This window comes from Oncorhynchus nerka, unplaced genomic scaffold (genome assembly GCF_034236695.1).
Source record: "Oncorhynchus nerka isolate Pitt River unplaced genomic scaffold, Oner_Uvic_2.0 unplaced_scaffold_1011, whole genome shotgun sequence".
NCBI classification, from domain to species: domain Eukaryota; kingdom Metazoa; phylum Chordata; class Actinopteri; order Salmoniformes; family Salmonidae; genus Oncorhynchus; species Oncorhynchus nerka.
In genome coordinates, this window is record NW_027040287.1 from 129148 (window position 1) to 147609 (window position 18462).

Genomic DNA, 18462 nt, shown 5'->3' on the forward strand with positions numbered 1-18462 from the left:
AAACATGAGTTTTAATCTGTATTCCCAGTCATGTTAAATCCATAGATCAGGGCCTAATGAAACATGAGTTTTAATCTGTATTGCCAGTCATGTTAAATCCATAGATCAGGGCCTAATGAAACATGAGTTTTAATCTGTATTGCCAGTCATGTTAAATCCATAGATCAGGGCCTAATGAAACATGAGTTTTAATCTGTATTCCCAGTCATGTTAAATCCATAGATCAGGGCCTAATGAAACATGAGTTTTAATCTGTATTCCCAGTCATGTTAAATCCATAGATTAAGTACAAATGAATTTATTTGAATTGACAGATTTCCTTATGAACTGTAACTCAGTAAAATCTTTGTTGCATGTTAATTGCATATTGTTTGTTCAGTGTAGTTAACCATTGTAATTGGTATCTTGAGCTGCCTATATAAAACTAGTGTAGTGTAGTTAACCTGTAAACTAGTGTAGTTAACCTGTAAAACTAGTGTAGTGTAGTTAACCTGTAAACTAGTGTAGTTAACCATTGTAATTGGTATCTTGAGCTGCCTATATAAAACTAGTGTAGTGTAGTTAACCTGTAAAACTAGTGTAGTGTAGTTAACCATTGTAATTGGTATCTTGAGCTGCCTATATAAAACTAGTGTAGTGTAGTTAACCTGTAAACTAGTGTAGTTAACCTGTAAAACTAGTGTAGTGTAGTTAACCTGTAAAACTAGTGTAGTGTAGTTAACCTGTAAAACTAGTGTAGTGTAGTTAACCTGTTAAACTAGTGTAGTGTAGTTAACCTGTTAAACTAGTGTAGTGTAGTTAACCTGTTAAACTAGTGTAGTGTAGTTAACCTGTAAACTAGTGTAGTGTAGGTAACACTATAAACTAGTGTAGTGTAGTTAACCTGTAAAACTAGTGTCGTTAACCTGTAAAACTAGTGTAGTTAACCTGTTAAACTAGTGTAGTTAACCTGTAAAACTAGTGTAGTGTAGTTAACCTGTAAAACTAGTGTAGTGTAGTTAACCTGTAAAACTAGTGTAGTGTAGTTAACCTGTAAACTAGTGTAGTTAACCTGTAAACTAGTGTAAGTTAACCTGTAAACTAGTGTAGTGTAGTTAACCTGTAAAACTAGTGTAGTTAACCTGTAGTTAAACCTGTAAAACTAGTGTAGTGTAGTTAACCTGTAAAACTAGTGTAGTTAACCTGTAAAACTAGTTAACCTGTAAAACTAGTGTAGTGTAGTTAACCTGTAAAACTAGTGTAGTTAACCTGTAGTTAACCTGTAAAACTAGTGTAGTGTAGTTAACCTGTTAAACTAGTGTAGTGTAGTTAACCTGTTAAACTAGTGTAGTGTAGTTAACCTGTAAAACTAGTGTAGTGTAAAACCTGTGTAGTTAACCTGTAAAACTAGTGTAGTGTAGTTAACCTGTAAAACTAGTGTAGTGTAGTTAACCTGTAAAACTAGTGTAGTGTAGTTAACCTGTAAAACTAGTGTAGTGTAGTTAACCTGTAAAACTAGTGTAGTGTAGTTAACCTGTAAAACTAGTGTAGTGTAGTTAACCTGTAAACTAGTGTAGTGTAGTTAACCTGTAAAACTAGTGTAGTTAACCTGTAAAACTAGTGTAGTTAACCTGTAAAACTAGTGTAGTGTAGTTAACCTGTAAACTAGTGTAGTGTAGTTAACCTGTAAAACTAGTGTAGTGTAGTTAACCTGTAAACTAGTGTAGTGTAGTTAACCTGTAAAACTAGTGTAGTGTAGTTAACCTGTTAAACTAGTGTAGTGTAGGTAACACTATAAAACTAGTGTAGTTAACCTGTAAAACTAGTGTAATTAACCTGTAAAACTAGTGTAGTGTAGTTAACCTGTTAAACTAGTGTAGTGTAGTTAACCTGTAAAACTAGTGTAGTGTAGTTAACCTGTAAACTAGTGTAGTGTAGTTAACCTGTTAAACTGGTGTAGTGTAGTTAACCTGTAAAACTAGTGTAGTGTAGTTAACCTGTAAAACTAGTGTAGTGTAGTTAACCTGTTAAACTAGTGTAGTGTAGGTAACACTATAAAACTAGTGTAGTGTAGTTAACCTGTAAACTAGTGTAGTGTAGTTAACCTGTAAACTAGTGTAGTGTAGTTAACCTGTAAACTAGTGTAGTGTAGTTAACCTGTAAAACTAGTGTAGTGTAGTTAACCTGTAAAACTAGTGTAGTGTAGTTAACCTGTTAAACTAGTGTAGTGTAGTTAACCTGTAAAACGTACAGAATATGATGCCGTTTGATGTACAAACTGTCTGGTTTATTTGACCCACTTCCTTCCCGTCTGATATTTGAAAGGTAAATAGCAGCTTGTTGACGTCATGGCGGCGGGGTGAGAGTCGGACTTTCAGACCAGACTGTTCAGGTTTGACTCCAGCCAGTCGCTTCATTTGCCTGATGGGATTTCCATACAGGTGCTCCCCCTCCCTCCCTCCCTCCTCCGTGTTTGACTACCAAACAGAGCGGTGCCACTGATCTCTCCCGGGGAAAACAGGGGTGAGTGTCTGAAAGAGGAGGAGGATAGAGGGAGAAAGGGAGTGTCTGATAGAGGAGGATAGAGGGAGAAAGGGAGAGTCTGATAGAGGAGGAGGATAGAGGGAGAAAGTGTCTGATAGAGGAGGATAGAGGGAGGAGGATAGAGGGAGAAAGGGAGTGTCTGATAGAGGAGGGGATAGGGAAGAAAGGGAGTGTCTGATAGAGGAGGATAGAGGGAGGGGAGTGTCTGATAGAAAGGGAGAAAGGGAGTGTCTGATAGAGGAGGGGGATAGAGGGAGAAGGGAGTGTCTGATAGAGGAGGGGATAGAGGGAGAAAGGGAGAGTCTGATAGAGGAGGGGGATAGAGGAGAAAGGGAGTGTCTGAAAGAGGAGGATAGAGGGAGAAAGGGGATAGAGTGTCTGAGAGGAGGAGGATAGAGGGAGGAGGATAGAGGGAGAAAGTGTCTGAGAGGAGGAGGATAGAGGGAGAAAGGGAGTGTCTGAGGAGGAGGATAGAGGGAGAAAGTCTGATAGAGGAGGATAGAGTCTGATAGAGGGGAGGGGGGGAGTAGAGGGGAGAAAGGGAGTGTCTGATAGAGGAGGAGGATAGAGGGAGAAAGGGAGTGTCTGATAGGATAGAGGAAAGGGAGGTCTGATAGAGGATAGAAGGAGAAAGGGAGAGTCTGATAGAGGAGGAGGATAGAGGGAGAAAGGGAGTGTCTGATAGAGGAGGAGGATAGAGGGAGAAAGGGAGAGTCTGATAGAGGAGGAGGATAGAGGGAGAAAGGGAGTGTCTGATAGGAGGATAGAGGGAGGGAGGAGGGATAGAGGTCTGATAGAGGAGGAGAAAGGGAGTGTCTGATAGAGGAGGAGGGGAGAAAGGGAGAGTCTTATATAGAGGAGGAGGATAGAGGGAGAAAGGGAGTGTCTGATAGAGGAGGAGGATAGAGGGAGAAAGGGAGGTCTGACAGAAGAGGAGGATAGAGGGAGAAAGGGAGTGTCTGATAGAGGCGGAGGATAGAGGGAGAAAGGGAGTGTCTGATAGAGGAGGAGGATAGAGGGAGAAAGGGAGTGTCTGATAGAGGAGGAGGATAGAGGGAGAAAGGGAGTGTCTGATAGAGGAGGATAGAGGGAGAAAGGGAGTGTCTGATAGAGGAGGAGGATATAGGGAGAAAGGGAGTGTCTGACAGAAGAGGAGGATAGAGAGAGTGAGGCAGTTCCACAGGCAGACGATAGAAGCGGATTGATCTCTCTCTCGCGCGCTGTAGTCGGTCCTGTCTACCGGGAGATGCTCGAGCGTTCCTGATTTTTCCACTCTAACCACCGCTAAATCCCCGTTAGAGCTCGTTACCTCCACTGTACTGTTTTCGGTAGTTTGAGGGGGGTGTAAATCGCGTGTCGTCTTGTCTGGGAACATAAGGCTAACCAGGGCTACAGATCATCTGGATCAGAACTTCACGACTAGAAGCACCAGGTCTCCGGTAAAACGGTAAGAAAATACACACAGAACCCTCCCCGCGCTGAATCTGTTAATAGTCTAGTAGCAGCATAATTCGGTCTGTATCCGTCTATACGGTCTATATCATGTACATCCCTTTAGATAGGTCAGCTGTAATGTAAACATTGGCTATAGTGTACAGATTCATGAAAACAAGTCTTTAGTCTTTAATATAAGGTTAGGCATTAGTGGTTAGGGTGTAAAATCAGATTTGATGACTTCGTGGCGGTGCTTAGTGATCTGCCCCCGGAACAACATTCATAAGGGAAAACGCTAAGGCTTATAGAGTAGCGGAAACGGTTAATACCGTTTTATAACGTGTATTTATTGAGTGTTTTTTTAATCAGCATAATGCCATCTCTGGATATTGATGCCCTTTATAGTCTCTGGATAAACTCCCGAGGTTCAGCTGTTTTGTCTTTGTTGATCGAGATTAATGTGTTATTTCAGGCAGGAGGAGATAGGGCAGATGAAAACACGGAGACAGCTGCATCACTCTTAACGCTCTCTGGGCTTTGTCTCGACATGAGCTTTTAAATTAAACGTTGTCTGTAAAAACCGGGGGGGATTTAATGTTGTGTTCTCTGTAAAAACCGGGGGGATTTAATGTTGTGTTGTCTGTAAAAACCGTGGGGGGGGGGGGGGGGGTTTACCGGAACTGAAGAACAGAACGACTTGTTTTCTTCCGTCCAAACGGGAGGTAGTGATGATGAGCGCGGAGACCGGGAGAACAGAGAATCAGTGACGTCTATAATCATTTGACACTATAATGTATATCTATGTTACTCTATATCTATATAATATATCTATGTAATATATCTATGTTACTCTATATCTATATAATATATCTATGTTACTCTATATCTATATAATATATCTATGTTACACTATATATATGTAATATATCTATATAATATATCGATGTTACTCTATATCTATATAATATATCTATGTTACTCTATATCTATGTAATATATCTATGTTACTCTATATCTATGTAATATATCGATGTTACTCTATATCTATGTAATATATCGATGTTACTCTATATCTATGTAACATATCTATGTTACTCTATATCTATGTAATATATCTATGTTACTCTATATCTATATAATATATCTATGTTACTCTATATCTATGTAATATATCTATGTTACACTATATCTATGTAATATATCTATATAATATATCTATGTAATATATCTATGTTACTCTATATCTATATAATATATCTATGTTACTCTATATCTATATAATATATCTATGTTACACTATATATATGTAATATATCTATATAATATATCTATATAATATATCGATGTTACTCTATATCTATATAATATATCTATGTTACTCTATATCTATGTAATATATCTATGTTACTCTATATCTATGTAATATATCTATATGACCACATTTATCAAAGTCTACTGTATTCGTATTGAATGTCTATATGTATAAATGATCATAGCTGAGCTATATAATATATCTATGTTACTCTATATCTATATAATATATCTATGTTACTCTATATCTATGTAATATATCGATGTTACTCTACATCTATATAATATATCTATGTTACTCTATATCTATATAATATATCTATGTTACTCTATATCTATGTAATATATCTATGTTACTCTATATCTATATAATATATCTATGTTACTCTATATCTATATAATACATCTATGTTACTCTATATCTATGTAATATATCTATATAATATATCTATGTTACTCTATATCTATATAATACATCTATGTTACTCTATATCTATGTAATATATCTATATAATATATCTATGTTACTCTATATCTATATAATACATCTATGTTACTCTATATCTATGTAATATATCTATATAATATATCTATATAATATATCTATGTTACTCTATATCTATATAATATATCTATGTTACTCTATATCTATATAATATATCTATGTTACTCTATATCTATGTAATATATCTATATAATATATCGATGTTACTCTATATCTATATAATATATCTATGTTACTCTATATCTATATAATATATCTATATAATATATCGATGTTACTCTATATCTATATAATATATCTATGTTACTCTATATCTATGTAATATATCTATGTTACTCTATATCTATGTAATATATCTATGTTCCTCTATATCTATGTAATATATCTATGTTACTCTATATCTATATGTATAAATATATCTATATACCATCATTTATCAAATATCTACTGTATTATATCTATGTAATATAATGTTACTCTATATCTATATAATATAATGATCATATCTATATAATATATAATATATCTATGTTACTATGTTACTATATCTATATAATATATCTATGTTACTCTATATCTATGTAATATATCTATGTTACTCTATATCTATATAATATATCTATGTTACTTATATCTAACATATAATATATCTATGTAATATATCTATATAATATATATATCTATGTTATATCTATATATATATCTATGTAATATATCTATGTAATATATCTATGTAATATATCTATGTTACTCTATATCTATATAATATATCTATGTTACTCTATATCTATATAATATATCTATGTTACACTATATATATGTAATATATCTATATAATATATCTATATAATATATCGATGTTACTCTATATCTATATAATATATCTATGTTACTCTATATCTATGTAATATATCTATGTTACTCTATATCTATGTAATATATCTATATGACCACATTTATCAAAGTCTACTGTATTCGTATTGAATGTCTATATGTATAAATGATCATAGCTGAGCTATATAATATATCTATGTTACTCTATATCTATATAATATATCTATGTTACTCTATATCTATGTAATATATCGATGTTACTCTACATCTATATAATATATCTATGTTACTCTATATCTATGTAACATATCTATGTTACTCTATATCTATGTAATATATCTATGTTCCTCTATATCTATGTAATATATCTATGTTACTCTATATCTATATAATATATCTATATGACCACATTTATCAAAGTCTACTGTATTCGTATTGAATGTCTATATGTATAAATGATCATAGCTGAGCTATATAATATATCTATGTTACTCTATATCTATGTAATATATCTATGTTACTCTATATCTATATAATATATCTATATAATATATCTATGTTACTCTATATCTATATAATACATCTATGTTACTCTATATCTATGTAATATATCTATATAATATATCTATGTTACTCTATATCTATATAATACATCTATGTTACTCTATATCTATGTAATATATCTATATAATATATCTATGTTACTCTATATCTATATAATATATCTATGTTACTCTATATCTATATAATATATCTATGTTACTCTATATCTATGTAATATATCTATATAATATATCGATGTTACTCTATATCTATATAATATATCTATGTTACTCTATATCTATATAATATATCTATATAATATATCGATGTTACTCTATATCTATATAATATATCTATGTTACTCTATATCTATGTAATATATCTATGTTACTCTATATCTATGTAATATATCTATGTTCCTCTATATCTATGTAATATATCTATGTTACTCTATATCTATGTAATATATCTATATGACCACATTTATCAAAGTCTACTGTATTCGTATTGAATGTCTATATGTATAAATGATCATAGCTGAGCTATATAATATATCTATGTTACTCTATATCTATATAATATATCTATGTTACTCTATATCTATGTAATATATCTATGTTACTCTATATCTATATAATATATCTATGTTACTCTATATCTATGTAATATATCGATGTTACTCTACATCTATATAATATATCTATGTTACTCTATATCTATGTAACATATCTATGTTACTCTATATCTATGTAATATATCTATGTTCCTCTATATCTATGTAATATATCTATGTTACTCTATATCTATGTAATATATCTATATGACCACATTTATCAAAGTCTACTGTATTCGTATTGAATGTCTATATGTATAAATGATCATAGCTGAGCTATATAATATATCTATGTTACTCTATATCTATATAATATATCTATGTTACTCTATATCTATATAATATATCTATGCTACTCTATATCTATATAATATATCTATGTTACACTATATCTATGTAATATATCTATATAATATATCTATGTTACTCTATATCTATATAATATATCTATGTTACTCTATATCTATGTAATATATCTATGTTACTCTATATCTATGTAATATATCTATGTTACTCTATGTCTATGTAATATATCTATATATCTATGTTACTCTACATCTATGTAATATATCTATGTTACTCTATATCTATATAATATATCTATGTTACTCTATATCTATGTAATATATATATATAATATATCTATGTTACTCAATAGCTATATAATATATCTATATAATGTATCTATGTTACTCAATAGCTATATAATATATCTATGTTACTCAATAGCTATATAATATATCTATGTTACTCTATATCTATGTTACTCTTTATCTATATAATATATATGTAACTCTATATCTATGTAATATATCTATGTTACTCTATATCTATGTAATATATCTGTTACTCTATATCTATGTAATATATCTATGTTACTCTATCTATATAATATATCTATGTAACTCTATATCTATATAATATATCTCTATATCGATATAATATATCTATGTTACTCTATATCTATGTAATATATCTATATAATATATCGATGTTACTCTACATCTATATAATATATCTATGTTACTCTATATCTATGTAATATATCTATGTTACTCTATATCTATGTAATATATCTATGTTACTCTATATCTATATAATATATCTATGTAACTCTATATCTATATAATATATCTATGTTACTCTATATCTATGTAATATATCTATGTTACTCTATATCTATATAATATATCTATGTAACTCTACATCTATATAATATATCTATGTTACTCTATATCTATATAATATATCTGTTACTGGTGGGGTGTGCAGCTAAATGACCTAAAAAAAGGGACATGACCCATTTATTCAGAGTCTCTCTCTCACACACGGTATTCTGGTCATACAGCAGACTATGTATAGATATGGCTGGTAGGAGAGTGTAGATATGGCTGGTAGGAGAGTGGAGATATGTCTGGTAGGAGAGTGTAGACTATGTATAGATATGTCTGGTAGGAGAGTCTAGATATGTCTGGTAGGAGAGTGTAGACTATGTATAGATATGTCTGGTAGGAGAGTCTAGATATGTCTGGTAGGAGAGTGTAGATATGTCTGGTAGGAGAGTGTAGACTGTGTAGATATGTCTGGTAGCAGAGTGTAGACTATGTAGAGATATGTCTGGTAGGAGAGTGTAGATATGTCTGGTAGAAGAGTGTAGATATGTCTGGTAGGAGAGTGTAGATATGTCTGGTAGCAGAGTGTAGACTATGTAGAGATATGCCTCTAGGAGAGTGTAGATATGTCTGGTAGGAGAGTGTAGATATGTCTGGTAGCAGAGTGTAGACTATGTAGAGATATGTCTGGTAGGAGAGTGTAGATATGTCTGGTAGGAGGGTGTCGATATGTCTGGTAGGAGAGTGTAGATATGTCTGGTAGGAGAGTGTAGATATGTCTGGTAGGAGAGTGTAGACTATGTATAGATATGTCTGGTAGAAGAGTGTAGATATGTCTGGTAGGAGAGTGTAGATATGTATGGTAGGAGAGTGTAGACTATGTGTAGATATGTCTGGTAGCAGAGTGTAGACTATGTCTGGTAGCAGAGTGTAGATATGTCTGGTAGGAGAGTGTAGACTATGTGTAGATATGTCTGGTAGGAGAGTGGAGATATGTCTGGTAGGAGAGTGTAGACTATGTATAGATATGTCTGGTAGGAGAGTCTAGATATGTCTGGTAGGAGAGTGTAGACTATGTATAGATATGTCTGGTAGGAGAGTCTAGATATGTCTGGTAGGAGAGTGTAGATATGTCTGGTAGGAGAGTGTAGACTGTGTAGATATGTCTGGTAGCAGAGTGTAGACTATGTAGAGATATGTCTGGTAGGAGAGTGTAGATATGTCTGGTAGAAGAGTGTAGATATGTCTGGTAGGAGAGTGTAGATATGTCTGGTAGCAGAGTGTAGACTATGTAGAGATATGCCTCTAGGAGAGTGTAGATATGTCTGGTAGGAGAGTGTAGATATGTCTGGTAGCAGAGTGTAGACTATGTAGAGATATGTCTGGTAGGAGAGTGTAGATATGTCTGGTAGGAGGGTGTCGATATGTCTGGTAGGAGAGTGTAGATATGTCTGGTAGGAGAGTGTAGATATGTCTGGTAGGAGAGTGTAGACTATGTATAGATATGTCTGGTAGAAGAGTGTAGATATGTCTGGTAGGAGAGTGTAGATATGTCTGGTAGGAGAGTGTAGACTATGTGTAGATATGTCTGGTAGCAGAGTGTAGACTATGTCTGGTAGCAGAGTGTAGATATGTCTGGTAGGAGAGTGTAGACTATGTGTAGATATGTCTGGTAGGAGAGTGTAGATATGTCTGGTAGGAGAGTGTAGACTATGTATAGATATGTCTGGTAGGAGAGTGTAGATATGTCTGGTAGGAGAGTGTAGACTATGTGTAGATATGTCTGGTAGGAGAGTGTAGATATGTCTGGTAGCAGAGTGTAGATATGTCTGGTAGGAGAGTGTAGATATGTCTGGTAGGAGAGTGTAGATATGCCTGGTAGGAGAGTGTAGATATGTCTGGTAGCAGAGTGTAGATATGTCTGGTAGGAGAGTGTAGATATGTCTGGTAGGAGAGTGTAGATATGTCTGGTAGCAGAGTGTAGACTATGTATAGATATGTCTGTTAGGAGAGTAGATATGTCTAGTAGGAGAGTGTAGATATGTCTGGTAGGAGAGTGTAGATATGTCTGTTAGGAGAGTGTAGATATGTCGGGTAGGATAGTGTAGATATGTCTGGTAGCAGAGTGTAGATATGTCTGGTAGGATAGTGTAGATATGTCTGGTAGGAGAGTGTAGATATGTCTGGTAGGAGAGTGTAGATATGTCTGGTAGGAGAGTGTAGATATGTCTGGTAGGAGAGTGTAGACTATGTATAGATATGTCTGTTAGGAGAGTAGATATGTCTGGTAGGAGAGTGTAGACTATGTATAGATATGTCCGGTAGGAGAGTGGAGATATGTCTGGTAGGAGAGTGTAGATATGTCTAGTAGGAGAGTGTAGATATGTCTGGTAGCAGAGTGTAGATATGTCTGGTAGGAGAGTGGAGATATGTCTGGTAGGAGAGTGTAGATATGTCTGGTAGGAGAGTGTAGACTATGTATAGATATGTCTGGTAGGAGAGTGTAGATATGGCTGGTAGGAGAGTGTAGATATGTCTGGTAGCAGAGTGTAGATATGCCTGGTAGGAGAGTGTAGATATGTCTAGTAGGAGAGTGTAGATATGTCTGGTAGGAGAGTGTAGACTATGTGTAGATATGTCTGGTAGGAGAGTGTAGATATGTCTGGTAGGAGAGTGTAGACTATGTATAGATATGTCTGGTAGGAGAGTGTAGATATGTCTGGTAGCAGAGTGTAGATATGTCTGGTAGGAGAGTGTAGACTATGTATAGATATGTCTGGTAGGAGAGTGTAGATATGCCTGGTAGCAGAGTGTAGATATGCCTGGTAGGAGAGTGTAGATATGTCTGGGAGGAGAGTGTAGATATGTCTGGTAGCAGAGTGTAGATATGTCTGGTAGGAGAGTGTAGATATGTCTGGTAGGAGAGTGTAGATATGCCTGGTAGGAGAGTGTAGATATGTCTGGTAGCAGAGTGTAGATATGTCTGGTAGGAGAGTGTAGATATGTCTGGTAGGAGAGTGTAGATATGTCTGGTAGGAGAGTGTAGATATGTCTGGTAGCAGAGTGTAGACTATGTATAGATATGTCTGTTAGGAGAGTAGATATGTCTAGTAGGAGAGTGTAGATATGTCTGGTAGGAGAGTGTAGATATGTCTGTTAGGAGAGTGTAGATATGTCGGGTAGCAGAGTGTAGATATGTCTGGTAGGATAGTGTAGATATGTCTGGTAGCAGAGTGTAGATATGTCTGGTAGGATAGTGTAGATATGTCTGGTAGGAGAGTGTAGATATGTCTGGTAGGAGAGTGTAGACTATGTATAGATATGTCTGTTAGGAGAGTAGATATGTCTGGTAGGAGAGTGTAGACTATGTATAGATATGTCCGGTAGGAGAGTGGAGATATGTCTGGTAGGAGAGTGTAGATATGTCTAGTAGGAGAGTGTAGATATGTCTGGTAGCAGAGTGTAGATATGTCTGGTAGGAGAGTGGAGATATGTCTGGTAGGAGAGTGTAGATATGTCTGGTAGGAGAGTCTAGATATGTCTGGTAGGAGAGTGTAGACTATGTATAGATATGTCTGGTAGGAGAGTGTAGATATGTCTGGTAGCAGAGTGTAGATATGTCTGGTAGGAGAGTGTAGACTATGTATAGATATGTCTGGTAGGAGAGTGTAGATATGGCTGGTAGGAGAGTGTAGATATGTCTGGTAGCAGAGTGTAGATATGCCTGGTAGGAGAGTGTAGATATGTCTAGTAGGAGAGTGTAGATATGTCTGGTAGGAGAGTGTAGACTATGTGTAGATATGTCTGGTAGCAGAGTGTAGACTATGTATAGATATGTCTGGTAGGAGAGTGTAGATATGTCTGGTAGGAGAGTGTAGACTATGTATAGATATGTCTGGTAGGAGAGTGTAGATATGTCTGGTAGCAGAGTGTAGATATGTCTGGTAGGAGAGTGTAGACTATGTATAGATGTCTGGTAGGAGAGTGTAGATATGTCTGGTAGCAGAGTGTAGATATGTCTGGTAGGAGAGTGTAGACTATGTATAGATATGTCTGGTAGGAGAGTGTAGATATGCCTGGTAGCAGAGTGAATGATGTAATGTGTGTATAATGTAATGTGTGTACAATGTAATGTGTGTACTATGTAATGTGTGTACTATGTTGTGTGTATAATGTAGTGTGTAGATGTAATGTGTGCATTATGTAATGTGTGTATAATGTAATGTGTGTATAATGTAATGTGTGTATAATGTAATGTGTGTATTATGTAATGTGTGTACTATGTAATGTGTGTACTATGTAATGTGTGTATTATGTAATGTGTATGATGTAATGTGTGTATTATGTAATGTGTGTACTATGTAATGTGTGTATATGTAATGTGTGTATATGTAATGTGTGTACTATGTAATGTGTGTACTATGTAATGTGTGTATTATGTAATGTGTATATGTAATGTGTGTATATGTAATGTGTGTATTATGTAATGTGTGTATAATGTAATGTATAATGTAATGTATGTAATGTGTGTATAATGTAATGTGTGTACTATGTAATGTGTGTATAATGTAATGTGTATACTATGTAATGTGTGTATAATGTAATGTGTACCTATGTAATGTGTGTATTATGTAATGTGTGTATAATGTAATGTGTGTACTATGTAATGTGTATTATGTAATGTGTGTATAATGTAATGTGTGTACTATGTAATGTGTATATATGTAATGTGTGTAATGTAATGTGTGTATATGTAATGTGTGTATTATGTAATGTAATGTGTATTATGTAATGTGTGTATAATGTAATGTGTGTATAATGTAATGTGTGTATAATGTAATGTGTGTATAATGTAATGTGTGTACTATGTAATGTGTGTATATGTAATGTGTGTATAATGTAATGTGTGTACTATGTAATGTGTGTATAATGTAATGTGTGTATAATGTAATGTGTGTATAATGTAATGTGTATACTATGTAATGTGTGTATATGTAATGTGTGTATAATGTAATGTGTGTACTATGTAATGTGTGTACTATGTAATGTGTGTATAATGTAATGTGTGTATAATGTAATGTGTGTATAATGTAATGTGTGTACTATGTAATGTGTGTATTATGTAATGTGTATAATGTAATGTGTGTACTATGTAATGTGTGTATAATGTAATGTGTGTACTATGTAATGTGTATAATGTAATGTGTGTATAATGTAATGTGTATAATGTAATGTGTGTATATGTAATGTGTGTATAATGTAATGTGTGTATTATGTAATGTGTACTATGTAATGTGTGTATAATGTAATGTGTGTACTATGTAATGTGTGTATATGTAATGTGTGTATAATGTAATGTGTACTATGTAATGTGTGTATAATGTAATGTGTGTATATGTAATGTATAATGTAATGTGTGTATAATGTAATGTGTATATGTAATGTGTGTACTATGTAATGTGTGTATAATGTAATGTGTGTACTATGTAATGTGTGTATGTAATGTGTGTATAATGTGTATTATGTAATGTGTGTACTATGTAATGTGTGTATAATGTAATGTGTGTATATGTAATGTGTGTACTATGTAATGTGTGTATATGTAATGTGTGTACTATGTAATGTGTGTATAATGTGTATATGTAATGTGTATTAATGTAATGTGTGTATTATGTAATGTGTGTACTATGTAATGTGTGTATAATGTAATGTGTGTATAATGTGTATTATGTAATGTGTGTATTATGTAATGTGTGTACTATGTAATGTGTGTATAATGTAATGTGTGTACTATGTAATGTGTGTACTATGTAATGTGTACTATGTAATGTGTGTATATGTAATGTGTATAATGTAATGTGTGTATAATGTGTACTATGTAATGTGTGTATAATGTAATGTGTGTATAATGTAATGTGTGTACTATGTAATGTGTGTATATGTAATGTGTATAAATGTGTGTACTATGTAATGTGTGTATAATGTAATGTGTGTACTATGTAATGTGTGTATATGTAATGTGTACTATGTAATGTGTGTATAATGTGTATAATGTAATGTGTGTATAATGTAATGTGTGTACTATGTAATGTGTGTATAATGTAATGTGTGTACTAATGTAATGTGTGTATAATGTAATGTGTGTATAATGTAATGTGTGTACTATGTAATGTGTGTATAATGTAATGTGTGTATAATGTGTATAATGTAATGTGTGTATAATGTAATGTGTGTATAATATGTAATGTGTGTATTATGTAATGTGTGTACTATGTAATGTGTGTATAATGTAATGTGTGTACTATGTAATGTGTGTATAATGTAATGTGTGTATAATGTAATGTGTGTATAATGTAATGTGTGTATAATGTAATGTGTGTATAATGTAATGTGTGTATAATGTAATGTGTGTATAATGTAATGTGTGTATATGTAATGTGTGTATAATGTAATGTGTGTATAATGTAATGTGTGTATATGTAATGTGTGTATAATGTAATGTGTGTATAATGTAATGTGTGTATAATGTAATGTGTGTATAATGTAATGTGTGTAATGTATGTAATGTGTGTATAATGTAATGTGTGTATAATGTAATGTAATGTGTGTATATGTAATGTAATGTAATGTGTATAATGTAATGTGTGTATATGTAATGTGTGTATAATGTAATGTGTGTATAATGTAATGTGTGTATAATGTAATGTGTGTATAATGTAATGTGTGTATAATGTAATGTGTGTACTATGTAATGTGTGTATAATGTAATGTGTGTACTATGTAATGTGTGTATAATGTAATGTGTGTATAATGTAATGTGTGTATAATGTGTATATGTAATGTGTATGTAATGTGTACTATGTAATGTGTGTATAATGTAATGTGTGTACTATGTAATGTGTATAATGTAATGTGTGTATATGTAATGTGTGTACTATGTAATGTGTGTATAATGTAATGTGTACTATGTAATGTGTGTATATGTAATGTGTGTATAATGTAATGTGTGTATATGTAATGTGTGTACTATGTAATGTGTGTATAATGTAATGTGTGTATAATGTAATGTGTATATGTAATGTGTGTATAATGTAATGTGTGTATAATGTAATGTGTATAATGTAATGTGTGTATATGTAATGTGTACTATGTAATGTGTGTATAATGTAATGTGTGTACTATGTAATGTGTGTATAATGTAATGTGTGTATAATGTAATGTGTGTACTATGTAATGTGTGTATATGTAATGTGTGTATAATGTAATGTGTGTATATGTAATGTGTGTATAATGTAATGTGTGTATAATGTAATGTGTGTATAATGTAATGTGTGTATTATGTAATGTGTAATGTAATGTGTGTATAATGTAATGTGTGTATAATGTAATGTGTGTACTATGTAATGTGTGTATTATGTAATGTGTGTATATGTAATGTGTGTATAATGTAATGTGTGTACTATGTAATGTGTGTATAATGTAATGTGTGTACTATGTAATGTGTGTATATGTAATGTGTGTATAATGTAATGTGTGTATAATGTAATGTGTGTATAATGTAATGTGTGTATAATGTAATGTGTGTACTATGTAATGTGTGTATATGTAATGTGTGTATAATGTAATGTGTGTATAATGTAATGTGTGTACTATGTAATGTGTGTATATGTAATGTGTGTATAATGTAATGTGTGTATAATGTAATAATGTAATGTGTGTATATGTAATGTAATGTGTGTATAATGTAATGTGTGTATAATGTAATGTGTGTATATGTAATGTGTGTATATGTAATGTGTGTATAATGTAATGTGTGTATATGTAATGTGTGTATATGTAATGTGTGTATAATGTAATGTGTGTATAATGTAATGTGTGTACTATGTAATGTGTGTATAATGTAATGTGTGTATATGTAATGTGTGTATAATGTAATGTGTGTATAATGTAATGTGTGTATAATGTAATGTGTGTATAATGTAATGTATAATGTAATGTGTATAATGTAATGTGTGTATAATGTGTGTAATGTAATGTGTGTATATGTAATGTGTGTATAATGTAATGTGTGTATATGTAATGTGTGTATATGTAATGTAATGTAATGTGTGTATATGTAATGTGTATAATGTAATGTGTGTATAATGTAATGTGTGTATATGTAATGTGTGTACTATGTAATGTGTGTACTATGTAATGTGTGTATAATGTGTATTATGTAATGTGTGTATAATGTAATGTGTGTATAATGTAATGTGTGTACTATGTAATGTGTGTATATGTAATGTGTGTATAATGTAATGTGTGTATAATGTAATGTGTGTATATGTAATGTGTGTACTATGTAATGTGTGTACTATGTAATGTGTGTATAATGTAATGTGTGTATTATGTAATGTGTGTACTATGTAATGTGTGTATTATGTAATGTGTGTATAATGTAATGTGTGTATAATGTGTACTATGTAATGTGTGTATAATGTAATGTGTGTATAATGTAATGTGTGTATATGTAATGTATAATGTAATGTGTGTATAATGTAATGTGTGTATATGTAATGTGTGTATAATGTAATGTGTGTATAATGTAATGTGTGTATAATGTAATGTGTGTATAATGTAATGTGTGTATAATGTAATGTGTGTATAATGTAATGTGTGTATAATGTAATGTGTGTATATGTAATGTGTGTATATGTAATGTGTGTATAATGTAATGTGTGTACTATGTAATGTGTGTATAATGTAATGTGTGTATAATGTAATGTGTGTACTATGTAATGTGTGTATATGTAATGTGTATAATGTAATGTGTATAATGTAATGTGTGTATAATGTAATGTGTGTACTATGTAATGTGTGTATAATGTAATGTGTATAATGTAATGTGTGTATGTAATGTGTATAATGTAATGTGTGTAATGTAATGTGTGTATAATGTGTATAATGTAATGTGTGTATGTAATGTGTGTATATGTAATGTGTGTATAATGTAATGTGTGTATAATGTAATGTGTGTATAATGTAATGTGTGTATAATGTAATGTGTGTATAATGTAATGTGTATAATGTAATGTGTGTATAATGTAATGTGTGTACTATGTAATGTGTGTATATGTAATGTGTGTATAATGTAATGTGTGTATATGTAATGTGTGTATAATGTAATGTGTATAATGTAATGTGTGTATAATGTAATGTGTGTATAATGTATAATGTAATGTGTGTATTATGTAATGTGTGTATATGTAATGTAATGTATAATGTAATGTGTGTATATGTAATGTGTGTATAATGTAATGTGTGTATTATGTAATGTGTGTATAATGTAATGTGTGTATAATGTAATGTGTGTACTATGTAATGTGTGTACTATGTAATGTGTGTATATGTAATGTGTGTATAATGTAATGTGTATAATGTAATGTGTGTATATAATGTAATGTAATGTGTATAATGTAATGTGTGTATAATGTAATGTGTGTACTATGTAATGTGTATAATGTAATGTATATGTAATGTATATGTGTGTATAATGTAATGTGTGTATAATGTAATGTGTGTATATGTAATGTAATGTGTGTATA

At 32.0% G+C, this 18462-nt stretch overlaps 1 long non-coding RNA gene across 1 annotated transcript in view; it reads left to right on the forward strand.

Moving 5' to 3' along the window:
• Positions 1-3594: 3594 nt before the first annotated feature.
• The window catches only part of LOC135570240 (uncharacterized), a 50977-nt gene continuing 36109 nt past the window's right edge, over positions 3595-18462 (forward strand). Inside the window, exon 1 of the long non-coding RNA XR_010463464.1 lies at positions 3595-3970. This is a non-coding gene — a long non-coding RNA (uncharacterized LOC135570240). The remainder of the gene's footprint in view (positions 3971-18462) is intronic.